Source organism: Eublepharis macularius, chromosome 3 (genome assembly GCF_028583425.1).
Source record: "Eublepharis macularius isolate TG4126 chromosome 3, MPM_Emac_v1.0, whole genome shotgun sequence".
Lineage (NCBI taxonomy): Eukaryota > Metazoa > Chordata > Lepidosauria > Squamata > Eublepharidae > Eublepharis > Eublepharis macularius.
In genome coordinates, this window is record NC_072792.1 from 120859632 (window position 1) to 120881398 (window position 21767).

Genomic DNA, 21767 nt, shown 5'->3' on the forward strand with positions numbered 1-21767 from the left:
CTTTTTCAATTCCCACTCCAATTCCTTATTCTCCATAACTCTTATTTGTTCTTGTAACATCCGTATCTCTTGATGTAATTTCTTTTTCCCTGGTCTTTTCTTTAATTGCATCTCTTTAGCTTTAATTTTTTCCTGAATTTCTTTCCGTTTTTCCTCTTTTCTTTTCTTGTCTCTTGCATTTAAGTCCATTAAGATGCCTCTCATAACAGCTTTATAAGTGTCCCATACCTTATGCGTTGGCACTGATTTGTCTAAGTTGTATTGTATAAAAAATCTGGTTTCTTTCTGTAACATATCTAGGTTGCTTTGGTGTTGTAATAAGTCTTCATTAATTCTCCATCTATACTTTTTCACACATTTTCCAAATTTCCACATGATTGGGTTGTGATCTGAGCTCACTTTAGGCATTATTTCAACATCCTTAGTCCATATTGTTAAGTCCTTTGAAGCCCAGATCATATCGATTCTCAATAAAGATGAGTGTCTCGCAGAATAAAAAGTATATTGCTTAGTCTTAGGATTACTTCTTCTCCAAACATCTTCTAAATTATCCTGATTTTGTATTTCAAAAAACAATTTTGGTAATAGTCCCCTTTTCTTTTGTATTCCCTTCTTTTTTTGTTTGCTTTCAAATTTGCCACTCCATTAAAATCGCCCGCCAAAATTATTTGAGCATATGTCACATGATCTAGCTGATTCATCAATTCTTTAAAAAAACTATCCTTCGCTCCATTTGGTGCATAAATTCCCACTATCAAAATCTTTTGCGAATTCCAAATAAATTCCACCGCCACATATCTGCCTTCCAAATCGTTAAATATCATTTTAAGTTGTAGCTCTTCTATAATATACAAAACAACTCCTCTTTTCTTTTGTTTAGTTACAGTCACAAATTCTTTACCCAATTTGTTATATTTTAAATATTTTAGATCTTGTTTTTTAACATGGGTCTCTTGTAAACAAATTACACTGCATTGTTGTTTAAATAGCCAATGAAAAATAGCCTTGCGTTTGGAAGGTGAATTTAGTCCATTTACATTCCAAGATATTACTTTACACTCCATAATTATATTCTGGGTCTCTTAGGTAAGTCTTTTTCATTGTCAAGAAAGAACATCTCCATCTCATGTCGTGATCTGATGGTTCTTCTAGCTGATTTGAATTCAAAACTCAAACCCTCTGGTATCTCCCATGTGTATCTTATATTTAGCTCCTTCAGGATCTGGGTAAGTTCTCTATATTTTTTCCTTTCCATCAAAATTCTCTTGGGTAGCTCTTTCATTATTTTCCCCCCTCGATTACCAGTGGATTTTTGAAATGTCTGCTAACAATTTCTTCTTTCATTCTTTTTGTAATAAACTGTACAATCATATCTCTAGGCAATTTTTTTTGAGCTGCATATCTTGAATTAATTCTATACGCCACACCCAAGTTACTTGTAATCTCCTCCAATGTTTTATTCAGAAATCCTGTTAAAATCTCCAAAATCTGTTCTTGGGCAGTTTTTCCTTCCTCCTCCGCGACGCCCCTAAATCTGAGTTGCCTATCCATGTATTTGCACCCCATCACAGCCATTCTGTCGCTTACCACTGAGGTTTCCACTTTGAGAGAGGTAGCTAATTTTTCTGTCTTTCCTTCAACTTCTTTAACTTTTTGCTGCGTTGTTTACAGTTCCTTCTTAACATCCTCAATATTCTTCGTCAGTTCAGCCACTTCAGATTTAATTGTTTCCTTAAGATCTTTCAGCATCTCTTGCATGGTGTCTTTTAACTCTTTATTAACTTCCACCATCTTTTTGTCCAGATTATCAAATGCGATTGCCAGTCCTTTTTCGACATCGTGGGGCTTGATTTAGTCTGCTCCCACAAGTCTGCTCTCTTCCTCAAATCCGTGATTTAAATGTTTTATCTCCACTATCTTAATCTGTTAAAGTCAAGTTGTTTTTTCTGTAATTGGCACTTTACGTCATCCAAAATGTCGGGCGTCTTTTCTCTATGTTTTTAAAGTTGAAGTCTTGCCCTTTCCCTTCTTCAAAATGGAGCACTTCCTTTTACACTGAAGTCATGCCCTTTCCCTCTTCCAAAATGGTGCTCTTCTACTTCCTTCTTCCCTCAGCGGTCCCGCTGTCGCCTCCACTCGATGGTTTCTGATGCACTTCCTGTTTCTTCTCCCGTCCCACAGCTACCTTCTCGCGATGCTTCCTCCTTTCCCACAGTTCGTTATCTCTCCAAACCACAAGTATATAAACAGTAGTCTCTTTTCTTCTCTAACAGCTTTAAAAAAATTTATTTTCGCTTAAATTCCTTTCCAGAGTGTGCTTAATTAGTTCTTTACTCAATTTCAAAGTCCAATTTCCGCTTTTACTTTATTTTTCCAGTCCAAATCTAGTGTCATAGAAGAGATATCGATCTTTACCTTTTCTGCTTTTTTCTGGGTTGTAATAGCTGTTTCTGCTGTTCAAATTAGTCCATTTATGTTACTGAAGCTTGGGTACGGCGGTCCTATGCCAATTTAATGACTCCAAAGCTGCTGCAGAGATTTCAGCCACCCTTCTTAGAGCGGGACCTCAAGGCTGGGTGGGAGTCCTTTATTCAGAACCCCCCTCAGCCAAGATCTACTCACTCTCGGGGTCTCAAGAGTTCTAGCCTGCTCTCTGCCTGAAAGCAGGGGGCCGCGGGCGATCTTGCACCCCACCAGCCCGGACAAACAGCAACTTGGACAGCCCAGCTCCCTGAGCTGCTTCAGACCTCCATGATCCCCAAGCCGGAAGTCATCTGCTCATGATAAGGCTCAAGTTCCACAGGTAAGTGGCTATTAGCCACAGGAGATAGATGGTATTCTCTTTGTGGGGAGGTGGTGCTCTGTTGTCTTGGTGCTGGAAGGAAGGCAGTGGGAGGGCTTCTGGTGTCCTGGCCTCACTGACAGTCCTTTAGATGGCACTGGATTTCTAGCCACTGTGTGTGACAGAATGTTGGACTGGATGGGCCACTGGCCTGATCCAACATGGCTTTGCTTATGTTCTTATGTTCTAAGTATTCCAAATATATCAAAACCTTAATTGTACACTCTCTTTATATTTTCAGGTGAAAACTGTCTAAATGGGAGAAGGACCCGAAGGACCCCTGTGCCCAGCAAGTGGTTGGCTAGAAATTCCAACTTTTCATAAAATATAGATTATCATGAGGGTCCAGAAGAATAGAGGTGGGCAAGAATCACCATCCAAAGCATGTCATCAGTGGTTTGTAAAACCAGCCAGGCTGGCGCTGCTGATTGTGTGTGAAACTGATGGCAGGAGAACGGGGCTGTCAGTTTCACAGACCCGGCTCTGGGTTCAGATGATGGGCTGAAGCTGATGTGGGGTGAGTGAAGCTGACAGCCGGGTTCTACTGACCCCCAAGTGGCAGGAGAACGAGAACTGTCAGTTTGACAGACCCTGCACTGGGTTCAGTCGATGGGCTGAACCTGGTGCATGGTCTCTCAAACTGACAGCCCCCATACTCCTGCCCAGGGCAGCAGGAGAATGGGAGCTGTCAGCTCCCCATTTTCAGTGGCTCTCTCCCCCTTTCCAGCTGGCTGAAGGAATGGAGGGAGAGTTTGAAGGGAAGAACGTTCCCCATGCTGCTTGCAAATAATAATTAAATAATAATTAAAAAACTATATGAAATCATCTTTAGAACTTTTCATCACCTGCAGCTATTGTAAGAGAAAAAAAAAAGATTAGAGCATACACTCTTACAAATTGCATTATACTGAACGGAGGCTGAGATAATAATAAGTTATAAAATGTACTGCTTAGAAATATTTAATCCTAATTATTTATATTTAGCAATTTAGCAATGTAGAAGTGATTTTGTTTTTAAATTGAATATAAGATATTGGTACAATTATTTTTTAAAGCTATAGATTTCTGTTAATGGAGAACTATCTAATCTGTTAACTGATCTGACATTAATAGGAATCATTCATCTTTCTCAAAGTAAAAAGGCAAGAGTATGTTGTTTATTTTCAGCAAAAGAGACCAGATTGATATTAAAAACATGACTCAGAACTGGTGAGCACACCAAGTTCATGGTCAATTGCAAAAGTGGGTATCCACCATAACCCTAATATATACCCTTGCAAAAGTTTTTTTTAAAAAAAACATTTTGTGCTGCAGTTGCTGAGGTGGGTATGGGGTGGAAGTGGTGCTCTATAGGCTCTCTCTGAAAGAGTGATGTCATAAATACAATACTGTAAAATACTGCTTTCAGTGAAGGTGTCTTATACAGTTGCTTGCTAGTAAAGTGAGGCATATGGTTTTAGTAAGCAATATTGTAACAGCAGCAGCTAGTTGAAATGTATGAACTAGAGAAATGACACATTGTGTGTCATGTTAGAAGTCTCAAACTACATATCCAATCAGATACAGGTTCAAAGATATTCAGTCAGAAGTTCAAAGATATTCGAAGCAAGTATAATGAATTTATGTAGGAAAAAGAGCATATCAGCCTCTATTTGAATGTATACACGGGAGCTGGTTACATATTCAGATACATATTCATACAGCTCTCTTTGCACAGTCAGGAACCCTGTTTTTTTCAGGGTTCCTGACAGTGCTTAGGGCTGTGCACATGCTTATGTGTATGGATTCATTATGGCTAGTAGCCATTGATAGGTATCCTCAATAAATTTGTCTTACCCTATTTTAAATGCACTGTACATAAGACTTCCTTCTAAGTTGACTCGGAAACTCCAGTTGGTGCAGAATGCTTCGGCTCATGTATTATTGGGAGCTGTATTCTGCCATGGCAGCTTCGCTCATCTGAACAAGTGTCACATCACACCTGGACAAAATCAACTGCTGCCCATTCTTGTGCATTCTCTGGAGTGGCCCTCATCCTATGGAACGGCCTACCTGAAGAGGTCATGAAAGGTCCCGCTCTCCTGGCTTTCCACAAATGATGCAAAACTGAATTATTCAAGAGGGCTTTTTACTCAGAGTATATATCTAGTCCTTCCATTACTAGCTACTAGGGGTGTACACTAAGAAAATTTTTGTTATAATTTCTGATCTGGACTTGTGGTATGCCTATGGATTTTTACTGTTATTGCTTATTCCAGGTAGGATATTACTGGTTCGGGAGTCAAACCTGTATGTTTTGTCTCAAGGACCATTATTTTCAACGAGGAATCTATTCAAGGGTGTGGGGCAGCTGTTCATAAAGGTAATGGCACCAACTTTGCAAAGATTACGGCCCTTCCTCTAATATAAAGACCTCCAAAGTTTCAAGCAGATTGAACAAAGGGGGTCAGTTTTACAGATCTTCAAAACAGGACCCTCTCTGTACAGCCACTCTTCTCTCTACTGAATTCTAAAGTGGTAGTAGCCCAGTAGGAGAGCTCCAGATCGGCATCGGCATTAAAAAAAACACCTGTCTGCATTCTTTTCATTTCCCTACTCTTACAGGGTTTTTAAATTTTTTTTTTATTTTTAATATCTAACATAAAAAACTACAAAAGACTACAAAAATATAAAAGGGAAGAGAGGGAAAAAAAGGGAAGGGGGGACTGGGAAAAGGGGGAGGGCAACACATAAACAACAAACGCTACACTACATGTCTTGTATTCCCTTCATGCTGTAATTTTTCTTAAAAGTTAACTTTCTAATATGCTATCAGATTGGTAGATTTTATACAATACAAACTATATTCAGGATCAGGCTTTCTTCCCCCCCTGCATCTCGGTCTCAGTTCTCTCTGCGCGGCTGGAGCAGCTGCGCCCGCTCTCTCCTCCCCCCCACTTTCCCCTTCAGATTTTGAACTTTCTGCCTGCTGAAACTCCTGATGGTTGAGCAAAAAGTCTGTCAGCTGCGCTTCTGATGTAATCTTGTAAGTTTGATCCTTATATCTAAACCATACGCCTTCTGGGAACAACCATTTATATTTTACATCGCATTTCCTCAAGAAAGCCGCAAGTCCTTTATACTTGAATCTTCTTTTACGAGCCAAAAATGGAACATCCTTCAATATTTTAACCTTGTTGGCCAAATAATCCAAGTCCACATTATACAAATTATATAAAATGGTGTCCCGAGTCTTCTTAGATGAAAAGTCAATAATAATCTCGCGAGGCAGCTGACGCTTCATTACATACTTTGAAGATGTCCGCCAGACTTCCAAAATATCGCTTTTTAACTCTTCTTTAGTTGCCTTTGCGAATGGCGCCAAAAGTCCAGGCACCAGATCTTTCAAATTTTCACTTTGCTCCTCTTTTACATTCTGAAGACGCAGTACCGTTTGGGCACGGTTCACTTGCAATCCTATTATTTGATTCTCCAAAAGCTTCACTTCCTTACTTGCTGCTTTCATGAGTACTGCGTTCTCGTGCGCAGACTGCTCTGCTCCAGTCGCTGCTTCTTTAATGGTTTTCACTTCGCTTTCCACTGAATCAACCTTTTGCCCCATTTCATTTAGTTTCGCTACAAAGGGCTGCACAGCATCAAAGACTGCTCTCCTCACCATCTCTTTCAAGGTTTCCCCCTTCCCCTGTAACGTCGCCATCACCGATTTACTTATTGCTGGGCTCTGCTTTCTCGTCGCCATCTTAGGGGGGGGCGCCAACTAAATTCTGAAACTCCGTGAAGGGGAAGAAATCCGCTCCTTCTTAGCTTCAACTCCCACCAATCCTTTGCATACACTTAGAAGTCAGAAGGGATTCGCTTACTTACAGGTTTTCACCTTAAATCTGCTTATTGCCGTTCTCCATGGCCCGGCAGCACGCGAGGTGTTGCACAAGTCTGCCGGCCTCCGTTGGAGCAAACGGGCAATTTACCCACTGCATTGCTTTCAGGGGGTTCTTCCCGCCGCGCTCCGGACCCTGTCTCCCTCACTGGGAGTCCTGGGGGTTAACCCTCGCGGGTCAACTGCCCGGTCAGGCTGCTTGGATGTTTCCTCCCGGACCTGCGGAGAAGAGTGTCCGACATGGCCGGGAAAACGAAACCGAATCCCATTTTCCTACTCTTACAGTGATGGACTGACAATAAAAAAAACTTTTGCCTTTCTGTTGAAAGCTCACTATTTGCTATTCTTCCTTCTTGTGGTCTCTTTAACAAAGTAAGGAAGGAGGTCAGCAGTTTTTCCATTATTTCTTATGGGTGACTTGGGATTGAGTCATTGTTTTTCAACCAACATCACCAAAATCTCAGCAGAGCTTCTTCTGCCTGTCCACCAAAGAACCCCATGTTTCAATCAAATTGGACAAAGGAGTTGAATTCTATAGACCCCTGAACAAGCCCAGGCTTTCTACTTTCAGAGGGGGGGGCCCTCTTTCTCTACCACACAAAGGAGAGAGGAAGGAGAATGGCAGCTTTCTGAAGCTTGGAATCGGCTGTTAGTGCTCTAAGCTCCTCTGTTGTAAGGATTTGATTGGAAGGGAGAAATGCCATTGTCCAGGAAATGAATAGATTTTTTTTAAATCATGTGCTCATGCTGCATGGCTAGTAAGCATCATAACTGTGGGGAAAAAACAGATATTTGGAGGAGAGGGTTCCATTATTCCCAAACGTCTTGGATTTGTGTTACTGTTCTGGAAAATCAAGGTCATAATTTGAACTGTGATTTCTGTGCATATCAGGAATTTCATTATGCATACCCCTACTAGCTAGTACACATTTTTGGTAGGTGTCATGTTTGTACCCCTACATCCATGCCATTGTTCTAGGTGTTGAACTATTGCTGATTCTGTGCCTTGATTTCATTTTACAAATGCTCTAACCATCACTTTCGTTTCTCCCTCTAGCAGCCTGAGAATGCAGCTGTCTAAAATGTTGCTGTTGACTCTTATGCCTCTTTGTCCTGCCTAGGCTGATGTATAAACTCCAGAAGATTTTCCCAGACCCTTTCCTGTGCAAACCTGTGGTATAAGTGGGAGGGGGGAAATGATTGAGTATTTAGAGCTGTGCTTTCATCAAGTTTCTATTCCTATCAAGAAAACATGTACTGCTTAAATGCTTTCTTGCCTCTGAGTAATTCTATGGACCCATATATGGAAATGATTGGATTTCTGAATAAAACCATATAACCAAGAGCTTGGACTTGTTGTTGCAATGGTACAGGGACCTGTCTACCATATCCTGTCATCCATTGCCTGACAGTATGTTTTTTGCTTTTATATCAGATCCTTGAGTTTGTAGAAAACAAAGCCTGTTGTTGACCTTAAGATGCCACCAAGGAATAGTATGCATAGAATCGGCTGCAAATTTGGGCCCACAGTTAAACGTATGATGTTGCCTTGGGCTTCACTCTTCCCAGTGGCTGATGTTTAAGAGATTTTCCAGAGCTAAAGCCTATACATAAGTCCCCAGTTCTAAGCTTATAGTGTATTTGCTCAATGGTGATGCGTTTTCACTATGCACAAAGACAGTTTTGGCGTGTTTCTGTACAGTACCACATTGGGATTGCGCAGGCGCAAGCCAGCCTCGGAAAGAGATTCTAAAGCTCAAAAGCTCTAGAGGACGCTCCAACTCACTAATGCTCATGTGTGGTTCTTCCCGCCGAATTACGTTGTAGTTGGAGCACCCCCATATATTTCCTCAGTTCTTCTCTTGCCACCTCAGAGAGAGGTTTTTCTTCACTCTCTGCTCTTCTCAGTATCTCTCTCCTTTTCCTCTTTCTCTTCCTACCTCTTACTATCTTGGACATCATGTCCCAGTTGGCGCTTTTAAAAAAATACTCCAATTGTAATACTAATACAATGCACTCGGATGAACATTCCTTATGTCTGTTGTGTCTGGGTGAGTCCCATAATGTATCTGCCTGCTGTTTCTGTCAGAAATTCATCCCAAAGGCTGGTAATGACCGGACCACCAGGTTGAAAGCGGTAATGTGGAATCTGGTGCTTTTGAGAGCAGAAAAGCCAACAGCAAAACCTTCTGTTGAGCAAGACCCCACACCTTGTATAGATCTGCCAACAGCTCCAAAATATGGGCACGGCATTCTGAAGGTTACATTGGGATAGGTTCCAACAGGCTCAATGGAACCGACAGCTCCATTGACATAGACTGATCCTCCATTCTGTAAGAATGGTTCCACTAAGAGACGCCCCCTGGATCCGACATATTTGGAACAGGCCTCTTCTGAACCACCTGTTAAGAAAGCCAAATCTAAATCTAAGCACCCCAAAAGCCTGGCTTCTACATCCTCCCACCGCAAGCAGTGGTCAATACCTTCTACTCCATCATTGATACTCAAAGAAGAGTACAGGGCTTTTTTTCAGGAGGAACGGAGTTCTAGCACCTCTTGAAAATACTCGGCAATAGTGCTTGAAAATAATATGATTTCAAAGAATCCCATGTGTTTCTTCCTCATTTCCTTCTTGAGAGTTCCACCACCTCTTTTTCCAGAAAAAAAATCCTGGAAGAGTCTATTGCTCCACCAATTACTTCCTCTCCACCTCCCACTCAGCCTTCATTATGAGGATGAGGGTGATAGCCTTACTGCGGATTTTGATCCCTCCTTCACTTTACCTGATATGGAACCGTCACAGCCTGTCTCAGTTCTGACACCAGTGGCTCCCTCGTCTCTGAGTCTTGCTGGCCAGATGGCATTGGTTGGGTTGATTGTCAACCAACCTCTGACCCATACTTGGACCCATCGGTTCTGACGCCCGCTGTTACTCAGCCACTGGCACAGCTTGGACTCCTTCAGTGCAGATGCCCGCTGTTAATCAGCCTCTGGCGCATACTTGGACTCCTTCAGTTACAGCATCCACCTCAACTCTGTTGGTTCCTATGCCATGGCCATTCACTGCCCCAGTTCTTGGACCACCTCCAAATTGGCTGCACACTGCACCTTTCTTACCTGTTATGTCTATGCAAGTACCTGCGGCATCTCAGCCACCTCCCTCGGAACCAGTATCAACTTCCCATAGGTTCTTACACCTGCAGCAACTCCCATTGATTTTGGATTTGGGGGATGAGGAGGACATTGTGTCACACTCAGATGTGATTTGTGATTTGGCCTCAGACCTCTCCCCTGAAGAGGATGTGGGTGATCCTTCCTCATCCTTGCCTTCAGAAGATTTTTGGCCCTTTTCAGAGCAAATGCTGAGGATGGCCAAGGCCTTAGACCTAGATATCTCTTCATCCACTGCCAAGCCAAACAGCAAGGTCTTACAAGCACTCGACTCAGAATCCCCATCATCTGTAGCCTCCCCTGCAGTGGAAGACCTGCTAGATATTGCTCACACCATATGGGAGAAACCAGCATCTGTTTTCGCTACCACAAGAAAGATTGAAGAGCATTATAAACTTAAGCAGCAAGACTGTGTCTTTCTCTTTATGCACAGAAATATGGCTCCCACTCGTCACCAGTTGACAAGGAGGGTAGAAAATTGGACAACATTGTGTCGGCAGAATCCTTCATTAAAGGGGGAACCTTGCCGCTTTTATGGGTTCGGTTCGATGCTCTGGTAGCCCCTTACCAAGGCATGTGTGTAGTGTCACTGGAACTTCATATTCTAAATTGACCTTTAACACTAAAAGGAAACTTGCTTAACACAATGAACTTAACCAGACTAATATTGTTTATTTAAACAAACACAACCATACAAGTAAATACTGGGCCAAAGGCTCCTCGTGGGCCTTGGCACACTCTAAGAACAATATATGAAAATCCCCTTGAAAAGTACAAGCTAAACCTAATAATAAAGAAAGAAAATTTCCCTTCCCCAAGCAACGAGAATTCTTGGACTGAAAGGATGCAAGCCTCAGGAGTTAACAGTACTCTCGAAAGGCTGGCATGGTCAGCCCAGATCTCTGGGGGCACTGATCTTTTATAGGAAAAGATCAATAGATTTGGGAGATTATTACATGTGTAAATTATGTTTGGCTTTGTTCTCTTTGATAGTGAAGAAGCATAATCTTTCTGCACAGGGGATGTTCCCAAACGATCCATCAACATATAATTGCATACAAGACAGCCAGTCACTTTTGATTTACAAACATCTTGAAATGTAAATCACAACAAGAATTTCACACTTCTCCAACACAGGCTCCATTTCTTTGTTTTCCTCAGTTGTCTTGAAATAAGCCAGGGCCGAACATCTTATCTCCTGTCCATGAAACAATTTAGTTGCAAATAGCCATAGGCCCTGTGTGTGTGAAGTGTCAATTAACAACCTTGTTTTTCCTTCCTCCCCTTTGGCCAATTCCCAGGGGAAATCTCTTGCAGGCAGCTAGAAGGAATGTAGCCGCCCCACATGCTGGGAGCCTGCATTGGATCTCTGCTGAACTCTTATGAATTAATTAGCAAATTTTTCCGATCCAAACCCAAATTTTCTCACAACAGTCCTCCATTTTGGGGTCTGAAAAATTGAGCCAAATACTATTTCATTTCATAGATATTTTCCCAACCATCTATGGCTTTTTGCCATGGCGTTGGGTGTCCCGCTGAACCTAAAGCAGCCCATCCTGAAGTGCAACATTGTTGTGTACACTGAATAAGGCAGCAAGCAGTGAGCATGGCTACAAAGATTACTATAACAAGTATAACAAGGGTATGAACTACAGGTTTAAGCCATCCTGATATGCCAGGAAACCAATCCCACCAAGCCCCATAGCCGGGGTCACTGGAGACTCCATGAAAAACATGAACTGCATTCGTCAGGTCCTGCAAATGGGTGGCTATTTGCTCTGATTCATTCACATAAAAACAGCACTCTTCCCTAATAAGAGTGCAAACACCACCCTGCTGAGCCAGAAGAATGTCTAGGGGCCTTCAGTTTTGTATGGCCATGTGGGCCGCAGAGTCAATTTCTGTCTGCAAGTGATCTAAAGCTGATATTGTGTCATTAAAACTTCTTTCTACTTCTGTGGAAATGTTTACAATGGTGTTTTCTAGCTGGATTATGCTCAAATGAGGAAAGAATGTTCTGAGAAACCTCCATCCCACTGATTGGTGCTCGATCAGGGGGTTAGTGAGGCCTCTGGGGTTGCGGTGTAACCTATGGAGAAAACTTCCCAATTTGGAATATCTGAAGCATTTAAAGACTGATACATAGTGATGTTAGGAAACACATATGCAGGAGTGCACAGGCCCTTCCACCTTGGTGGTAGTGCCTTAAAAGTGTTTTTCCCACAGACAAAGAAAAGACCTGGGTGTTGCAGTCTAAGGATGATCATGCTATTCCTTTCTTGGGGTTGTGGCTCTCCACTCCACAGCTCACTGAAGAGCTGGCTACAATTCAATACATTTATGACCTTCTGTTCTACTAGTGCCTCTGTCCATAAACTGTACTGCCCACACAACTTAGTTCTCTGGAGCAATTCTATGGCTCCGCCCTGAATAAACTGGGTATCAGTACATTTGGCAAGTGAATGTGCCCAATGGTAGTAATATAGGCGTGCATTGTTCCCTTGCATGGAGTTTTTGATGTAAAGGAAGTGGCATTGTATAAGCCAATTTGGTCATAATATATTTCTCGTTTGCACATACTTTGACCAGATTTAGACAATGTTGGGGCTGGTATTTGATGATGTCTAGAGTTTAAATCCAAAACCTGTGCACGCTTTTCTGGATCTAAATTTCCCACTGGCAGACCCCTTTCATTTCTAGTACGAATGCATAGGGGATATGTACATGAATCAGGTGTCACACAAGTCTCTGGTATTACACTTTGATGTCAGACTGTGGCCCAGTGTGGGCCTGGGTGTCTCCAGGAAACCTCTGGTGGTTCTCTAATCCTCTCTGCTTCAATTAAATCATAGGAATACTGGATGGACGTAATCCTGGAGTCTCCCAAATTTGAAACCTTGCAGGGACTGTGAAAAGAGTGTCCTCTTGCTGTATTTTGAGGGCTCTTTTGCAGATCTAGCAATCCTTTAACCCCATTACTTCAGCTACTTTTTGCAAAATACTTTGATATGGATGCTTTAAACCATTTGTTACTGATACCATGCACAGAAATACAAACAACAATACAATCTTCAGCATTCTGGTTCATCCTGTTCCTGAAAACAATGCCCACAAACCCACCTAAGAATTTCCCCTAGTCCTTCCAAAGTTTCCCGCCTAAGTGGGAGTGGACTGTTCTTTTCCAATGGTGTGTCTTCTTCCTCACTTAGGACTTCAGCCTCCTAAAATCCTGTGTACTGTGGTCTAAGTTGACTTTGTGCCCAATAAAATCTTTTAAGTACAATGTTTGATAGAACGGATCTGATGTTGAAAACTATAAGGCTCTCTGTCTGATAATCTAATTCACAAGAGTCTAGATAAAAGTGTTGACAACAAGCAGCTTGCCAATAATATGTTTCTTCAATAGAGTTTAAAAGGTACAAAGGATTTAAAAAGTCACCAAAGTCTTTTTCTGCTGGGTGGTAAAAAGAAGGGTCACTTTCTAAGTTCACTTCAGCTGTCATGTAGTTGCTGGCCATGTGATTCAGGAACGGGGCCACAGCAAGTATGGATCTCTCTGGAACTGTGGGTGCTCATGTCCAGCAGTGGGTGGTTCAGCCTTGGCTTCTTCCTGGCAGAAAGGACTGGCTTCAGGAAGTGTCTCTGGGGAGATGACTTTCCTGGCGGGCGATGCATGTATCCAATTGTCTTTCCCTCTGACTTTAATGGCTGTTGTTGTCACGAGCAGTGTCTCGTACAGCCCTTCCCACTTTGGTTGGAACCCATTCTTTTTTCGGTGCATTAGGAGCCACATGTAGTATCCAGGCAGGATGTTATGGCATGCCACATTGGCCGGGACAGACTGAGCATACTGAACTTCCTCATGGAGGGCTCTTAATAAGTTCGTTAAAGACAAAACATATTTAGTTACTGAGTCACTTCCTTCAGTTATGCTCTGCAGTCTGGGTGGGCTATAGAAGAGAGGAAAAGGTCTGCCAAATAGTAGGGTGTTAACCCATGTTTTCAGTTTGGTGTATTTCTGAGATGCATAAGAGCCAAAGGCAGCACATCTACCCAGGTGAGCCCAGTGTTTTCACTGCGAAAGCGGGGAGGGCGGAATAAAAATGTAATAAATTAAATTAAATTAAATTAATTAATATCTTTTTCAGCTTGTTCTTAATGTCTCCATTTTTTCTTTCAATTGCCCCTGAACTCTAGGGATGATAAGGCACATGCATAGAATGTGAGATATGCGTTGCTGTTAGTAGTTTTTCAAAAAGGCTAGAGACAAAAGAAAGGCCTCTGTCTGACCCTATGATCATCAGAACCCCGAACCTTGGTACTAGCTCTTTAAACAGACGTTTAGCGGCAGCTTCTGCTGTTTGATGTTTTACTAGGAGGCATTCAACCCAACCACTAAACATGTCTATTACAGTTAAATAATATTTGAACCCTTTGCATGGTGGCAATTCAATGAAATCAATTTGGAGGTGTTGGAAAGGACCATATACCCATTGATAAGCACTCTGTTGCTTTTGAGGTTTGTTTGCAAATTTCTGGCAGTGTGGTAGGCCTGGGTTTCTCTTTTTGCTTCTAAACATATTCCTGGGGCATACCACAATTTTGAAACTTGGGTAGCTAGTCCCCCCATTCCCACATGGCTTATCTGATGAGCTGCATGGGCTAACACTTGAACCATTTCCCAAGGTGCCACAGGTCTACCGTCTGGCACAACCTAGATCTCTTCCTGCAAGAGTGGTCAGCTTGTAAGCTGTGCACCAGCTTGCAGCCAAGCCTCTTTTTCATGGGCTGGAGCTCTACCCTGTACGTTTGCCAATGACTGAAAAAGGTCGGATATGCCCAGGTCTGTCTGCACCCCCATTTGTAAAACTGGGCCATAAAATGCTGCAAATTTAGCTGCTCTGTCCACCTGGTCATTTCCCAAGCTTTCAAAGCTGTCAGCTCCTGTGTGTGCTGCACACTGAATGACTGCAAGCTCTGCCAGGTGCTGCAGTGCATCCAGCAGGCATGCTATAAACTTTCCCTTTGCTGCTGGGGTTCCTGCAGCTGTAAGGAAACCATGGTGCTTCCAAATTTGACCCACCCCATGACACACACCAAAGGCATAGTGGGAGTCAGTGTAAATGTTGGCCCGCTTCCCGTTGGCCAGCTCGCATGCTCTGGCCAAAGCAAACAGCTCTGCAGCTTCTGCACTTAGGTGTGGGGGAAGTGCTGCTGACTCCAATATTTCTTCCCCCCAATTTACAATGGCATACCCCACATGTGGTTGGCCAAATTCGTCCCATTTGGCAGACCCATCTGTAAACAAACAAAGGTCTGGGTCCGGGAAAGGGATATCCAAAATATCAGGGCACACATTTGAAATTGCATCAACCTATGTCAAACAGTCATGCGAATTAAGAGGCGCTGAAATTTCCTTGGGAAGAGGCAAAAGGGTGGCCGAATTTAAATTGGTACTCTTCTGTAAATGGATAGCTGGGTGCAGCAGCAGAATGCGCTCATATTTAGTTAGTCTTTCATTTGTAAGATGCTGGGTTGATTTTTGGAGGAGCAGAGCTGCTACTGAGTAATCTACAAAAACATTTAGCTCATGACCAAGAGTCAAATCTTGTGCTTTTTCAACCAGTAGAGCAGCGGCGGCTACTGCCCGCAAGTGGGGGTGGGGGTGGAGGCTGGCTGCTACTGGGTCAAGTTTGCTGCTGTAATAGGCAAGGGGGCAGGGGAAAGGCCCCACCATTTGTGTCAAAACACCAACCGCTGTCCCCTCCCACTCGGAACAGTGAAGGGAGAACAGTTTGGCATAATTTGGAAAACCTAATGCTGGGGGGTATAATAATGCTGATCTAAGCTGTTCCCAGCTGTCCTGCATCTCAGGGGTCCAGAAAATATGGTCGGGACCTCCTTCTCTTGTGGCAGCATGCAGCGGTTTTGTGAGAAAAGAAAAATTTGGAATCCAGGCTTGACATTATCCTACAGCACCTAGGAATGCTCTAACATCCCATTTGGTTTTGGGTAGACGCCAATTTAAAACTTCTTTAACTCGCTCCGGTGAAATAAGGTGTCCGTGAGCAGAAATTAAATGCTCTAGATAGCAAACTGATGATTGTACTAGCTGTAACTTATATTATTAACCTTGTATTGTTTTCAGGCCAAGAAGTGGAGGAGGGCCAGAGTATCCATGTTACACACCTCCTGGGTGGGGCTAGCCACTCACAGGTTGTCCACATACAAAATGAGGGTGGAGTCCACCGGCAAATGCAAATATTTTAAATCACTTACCAAAGTCTGAGTAAATAATGTGGGGTTTTCACAGTATCCCATCGGGAGGCGTGTCCAAGTGTAGGTCTGACCCTCATATGTGAAAGCAAATAAAAACTGACTTTCTGGGGCTACTCTCACCATGAAAAATGCAGACTCAAATTACTATAACTGAAAACCATTTGCTATCTTTGGGAATGCTGGATAAAATAGTGGCTGGATTTGGGATGATGTTGTGGTGCGGCTGGACAATACTGTTAATGGCTCTTAAATTTTGCACAAATCTGTAAATGGGGTGACCATACTCATCAAAGTGACCCTCCTTTCGAACAGGAAGGATGGGTGTATTACATGCTGAATCTTGAGGAAGAATTTGCAAAACCCCTTGCTGTAACAGGAATTCAATCACTGGTTGAATTCCATCTACTTGCTCCCTGCTAAGCCTATACTGGGGGATCCTAGGCAGCCACACTCCTGTCTTTAAGGCTACGGACACCGGCTCAGCCTCTCAAACCACCCCCACCTCATGCTGGTGCGTAGTCCACAGGGCTCATTTGGAGCCAGAGCGCACAGGAACGGCGTTCCGGTACCTCTAAAAAGAGGTCACGTGGGTTTTGTCCCCACCCACGTGATTACTTTTCCTCAGGGCCAAGCTACACATGACGAATGACACTTGAACGGCAAGTGGATTGAGTGGAGGGCAAGTGAACAGGGAGAAATACACTTGCTGTTCAAGTGTCATTCGTCATGTGTAGCTTGGCCCTCAGTGTGCTAGCTGAGTGGTGCTGGGCTCCAAAGGAAGGCAAGGTGATTGCATTCATTCTGCTCTGCTTTTTTACTTTTGTTTGTGACTTGGGGGGGTGGGAGAGAAAATAAGTGAACGCCAAGTGGTGCTGTGCTCCAAAGGAAGGCAAGCTGATGGCACTTATTCTGCTCTGCTCTTTTACTTTCGTTTGTGACTTGGGGCAGGGGCGGAGGAGAGAAAATAAGTGAATGCCAAGTGGTGCTGGGCTCCAAAGGAAGGCAAGGTGATTGCATTCATTCTGCTCTGCTCTTTTACTTTCGTTTGTGACTTGGCGGGGGGGAGAGAAAAGAAGTGAATGCCGAGTGGTGCTGGGCTCCAAAGAAAAGCAAGCTGCTTGCATTTATTCTGCTCTGCTCCTTTTATTTGTGAGGGGGGGGGGGGAGAGGGAGAAAATGAGTGAATGCCGAGTGGTGCTGAGCTCCAAAGGAACACAAGCTGCTTGGATTCCTTCTGCTCTGCTCTTTTACTTTCATTTGTGACCGGGGGGGGGGGGGCAGGAGAGAAAATTAGTGATTGAGTGCAAGCTGAGTGGTGCTGAGCTTCAAAGGAACGCAGGGTGCTTGGAATTCATACTGCTTTATTTTCATTTGTGACTTGAGAGAGTGAGTGGGACTTCCGGCTTGGAGTTCATGGAGGGCTGAAGCAGCTCAGGGAGCTGGGCTGTCCGTGCTGCTGTTTGTGAGGGCTAGTGGGGTGCCAACTGCCCGTAGCCCCCTGTTCTCAGGCGGAGAACAGGCAAGTATGCTCAAGACCCCGAGAGTGTGAGGGTGTCGGCTGTGGGGGGGATCTACGCTGTGGGGGGGGGGCTGTGGGGGGGATCTACCTTCCAAGGGGAAAGAAGGTTTATTTCTCTGTGGCCTTAAATTTTTGTATTGCTAATTTCCAGGCTATTATGGGGGTCCTACAATCTCTTTCTGTGGGAAAAGTTGTCCTCATACATACAAGACATCTCCAATGACAAGAGGTCTCTAGTGCGAATTCTACAAGAGGAGGCTCTTAAACTTGCCAAACAGCAAATGATTGAGGGGAAACATGCTGCAGATTGTTCAGCACGTTCAATGGCTTCAGCAGTTGTGCTTCGTCACCATGCTTGGCTGAGATCCACGGCTCTACCTCTCTGTTCCAAGGGCAGTCATCCATTCCCTCTGTTGGTGGACCCAGGATGAAAATATCTTTAAGTGGATCTCCTTTGGTGTTCAGCCCCCTGACATTACTGTTACTACTGATGCTTTCCTAATGGAGTGGGTAGTGCATTGTGGAGATTTCTCTACACAGGGTATCTGGTCCCCCTCTGAGACTAAATTACACATCACTGTCTTAGAGTTGAGAGCAATCCACTACTCCCATGTTTCCTTTACAGGCTTCTTGCACAACAGGAGGGTTCAGGTGCACACCAACAACACCATGGCGTTGTACTATCTAAACAAACTGGGAAGAATGGCATCACTGACCCTGTGTGCTTAAGCAACTCAAATCTGGATGTGGGCCACAGACAACAATGTGCTGCCTCAGCAATTTATATAGCCAGCTCAACGAACACCAGAGCAGACTCCCTCAGTCATCTTTTCCGACCACATCATGAGTGGTCACTCAACTTCAAGTACATACACCTCATCTTCCTTCGATGGGGATTCCTGGACATAGATCTCTTTGCAGACTCCACCAACAGGAAGGCCAGGAAGTTCTGCTCCCTAGTGGGGTGGGACCCAGGATCATTGGGGGATGCATTCCAAATCCCATGGGATCAGGGACTTTTCTATGGATTTCCCCCAATTCCTTTAATTCCCAGTGCTCTATGCAGAATCAGGGCTTTCAGGACACACTGCGTCTTTATTGCCCCGTTTTGGCCCAGACTGGATTGGTTCTTCACCTTCCTTGACTTGGCCAAGGGGCAATTCATACACTTACTGGCAGAACCAGACCTGTTACAGAGAGGTCAGATCTTGCATCATGATATATCATTTTCCAAGCTTATAGCTTGTCACCTAGTGTTCAACATACCACTTTCTCTAGGGGAGTAGCTCAGATCCTTCTAAATGCCCGGAAACCATCAGCCAGATGTCCTATAAATTTAAATGGGAAAGATTTATGAAATGGATCACCAAATTTGGACTCTCCCCCTTCTCCTGTCCTTTTTCAAAGGTGGTCGATTACCTACTTGAATTGTTACATGAGGGGTTATCAGCTTCCTTAATTAAGGTTCATCTGGCAGCCATCTCAGCTTTCCATGAACCTGTAAATGGCAGGACAGTGTTTTCCCGCCCTGCATCCAGACAATTTCTGAAAGGAGCCACTAATACATTTCCTTCTAGGGTTCCACCTGTTCCCCAATGGGACTTATAATTGATCTCAGCTCAACTTATGTTACCGCCATTTGAACCCATGGCCCACTGCACTATTGCCCTGTTCTTGGAAGGTGGCCTTTCTAATTGCAATTACTTCCCTTAGAAGGGTGGGAGAACTGGGTCCCCTCAGGGTGGATCCCCCATTTCTGCAGTTCTTCCCACAGAAAGTGATTCTGCACCCTAGTGTTCAATTCCTACCCAAAGTAGTTTTCAAATTTCATCTTCAACAGAGGGTGACCTTACCAGTATTTTTCCTAACCCTACCTCAGAGTCTGAGCATACATTACACACATTAGATACCAGAAGGGCACTGTTATAGTGGGCACTACAAATAGTGACACCTTTTCATAAATCAAAAGCTCTTTTTATTTGTTATGCTGGACCCCAGAGGGGTTTGCCTGTTCCAAGCAATCTCTCTTCAGGTGGATAGTCGCAACTATTAGATGGTGTTACAGCACAGCTAAGGTTTTATGCCCTGTTTCTGTATGAGCACACTCCACCAGGGCCCAGTCATCTTTGGCTGCCTTCTCATGAGAAACTCTGCACCAAGACATCTGTCAGGCTGCCACTTGATGTGCTAATCTTGATGTGCTAATCACAAGCATAAGCAAAACTTCAACAGGAAAGAAGAAACCTTAAGAATGAACAGAGCATGGTTTCCAGTTCTGAAAAACACCAGGCTAACAAAACACTCTATACCCGACAATAGCCCTGCAGAGAAGATTAGCACATCAAGCACCAATCCATATGCAAAAGAACCTCCTCAGGATACAGTGAAGCCTCCCGCCATTAGCATTCCACACCCTGGGAAACTCTTACAGGATGACTCAGCTCAACCCCACCCCTCCTGAGTAGATATAAATGACCTGCCAACATCTTTTCCACCCTGTGACACTGAGAGATCTCTGTCTTTTGGTGCTACACTTCTGAAGATGCCAGCCACAGCTGCTGGCGAAACGTCAGGAACTACAATGCCAAGACCATGGCAATACAGCCCAGAAAGCCCACAACAACCAACTCCCAGTATCCTTTATTCATCTAGCTGGTGATACAGACCAAAGTGTCCTTCTCCTCACTCCCGCCATCTTAGAACAACTAACTGTGGGAGCTGCATTTCGGCCAGGGAAGCAAGCTCATTGCTCATTCTTTGACCGATGGTTGGTTTTCTCCTTGCCATGATGCTCTTCCTGAATGAAGGAGCCTTTGCCCTTTACATGAATTGTAGAAAATAAGAACCACTCATTGTTCTGTGTATTATATTTCGTTGCATTATTTTATAATCTTGAATAATGCCATAAAACAGAAGGGGATTCCTTTCTGTTAAATGTAAGTTAGCTTTGTGCCTATATATTTTATATAAGCTTTACTTTAAAAAACATTCAATAAATGTTTAAGTTAATAAATGCTTCCTTTGCTTTGAGGAAGGAAAAGATTAATGTGAACTCCTTGAGTATTCAAGAGCACTTTTCTTTTTCGACTGTTTTCTAAGATAATGCTGCTAAAAGGGAAAGGTCTTGATATAACTTTTATCGCCTTTGCTTTCTTTCTATTACGCATTTTAAATTTAAAAAAAATATTTGACAATTTTGAAAAAAACAAATCAACCAATACATTTTCCTTCCAGATTTTCCCACCTCAGTTATATCTGTTTGATCAAGGACTGAATTATATAGTAATTTATTCTGGGATAAGAATCTCAGAATTTGTATCAAATTCTAATTTGTTTACATGTTCAAGGGGTCAATCAGAAGATAAAGTGAACTGAAGTCAACAACTCTTAGCAAAATTAGGGGCTCTTGATTACAATCTTTTTCATTTCACAATAAATAACTACATAAACAGTGTTGTTATCTATGGTGGGTTTTCTGCTGAACAAGATCATTCATGAGCTCTGAATGAGCTATCTAGATAATTAGCAAGTGAAGATGAAGACAGACACAACATTTTTAGTGTGGTGAAGGTAGATAGTGCCTTGCAACCCGGGAAATGAACAAACCCTTCTGCAAGTTTCCAGCTTGGCACATCAACGGAAAACCAGGCTATGGTAGATGTTGTTAGGTTCCTTCTTCACTAGTGCTCTCTGCTATCCTGCTGGCTGCTGCTTGTTGGTGTTCTCAGTTCTCAGGCCAACTAGGGAAGGGGTCCCATGCCAGGTCTCCCTCCAATCCTGCCCTGGCCTCCTTGAACAACCCTCTCATTAGCATATCTGGTGGAAGGGCTGTGTCAGCCTTTGAGTCCTCCTGGTTCCTCCCCTTCCAGCTCATCCTGGGCTGGTTCATCTGCTAACTCCCTGGTCTGACTTGCTCAGGCCACACCTCTGGCTTTCCTACCATTCTGGGGCCCATTCCTTCCAGGCTCAAGCTGTTTTAAGCTTCCTATTATCCAGGGTGTTACTGGGCCATGCTCACTGTCCTCCTTGAGAGGAGGTATGGTTGCTTCAGTTTCAAGGGCTGCTACAGGCAGGGGGAT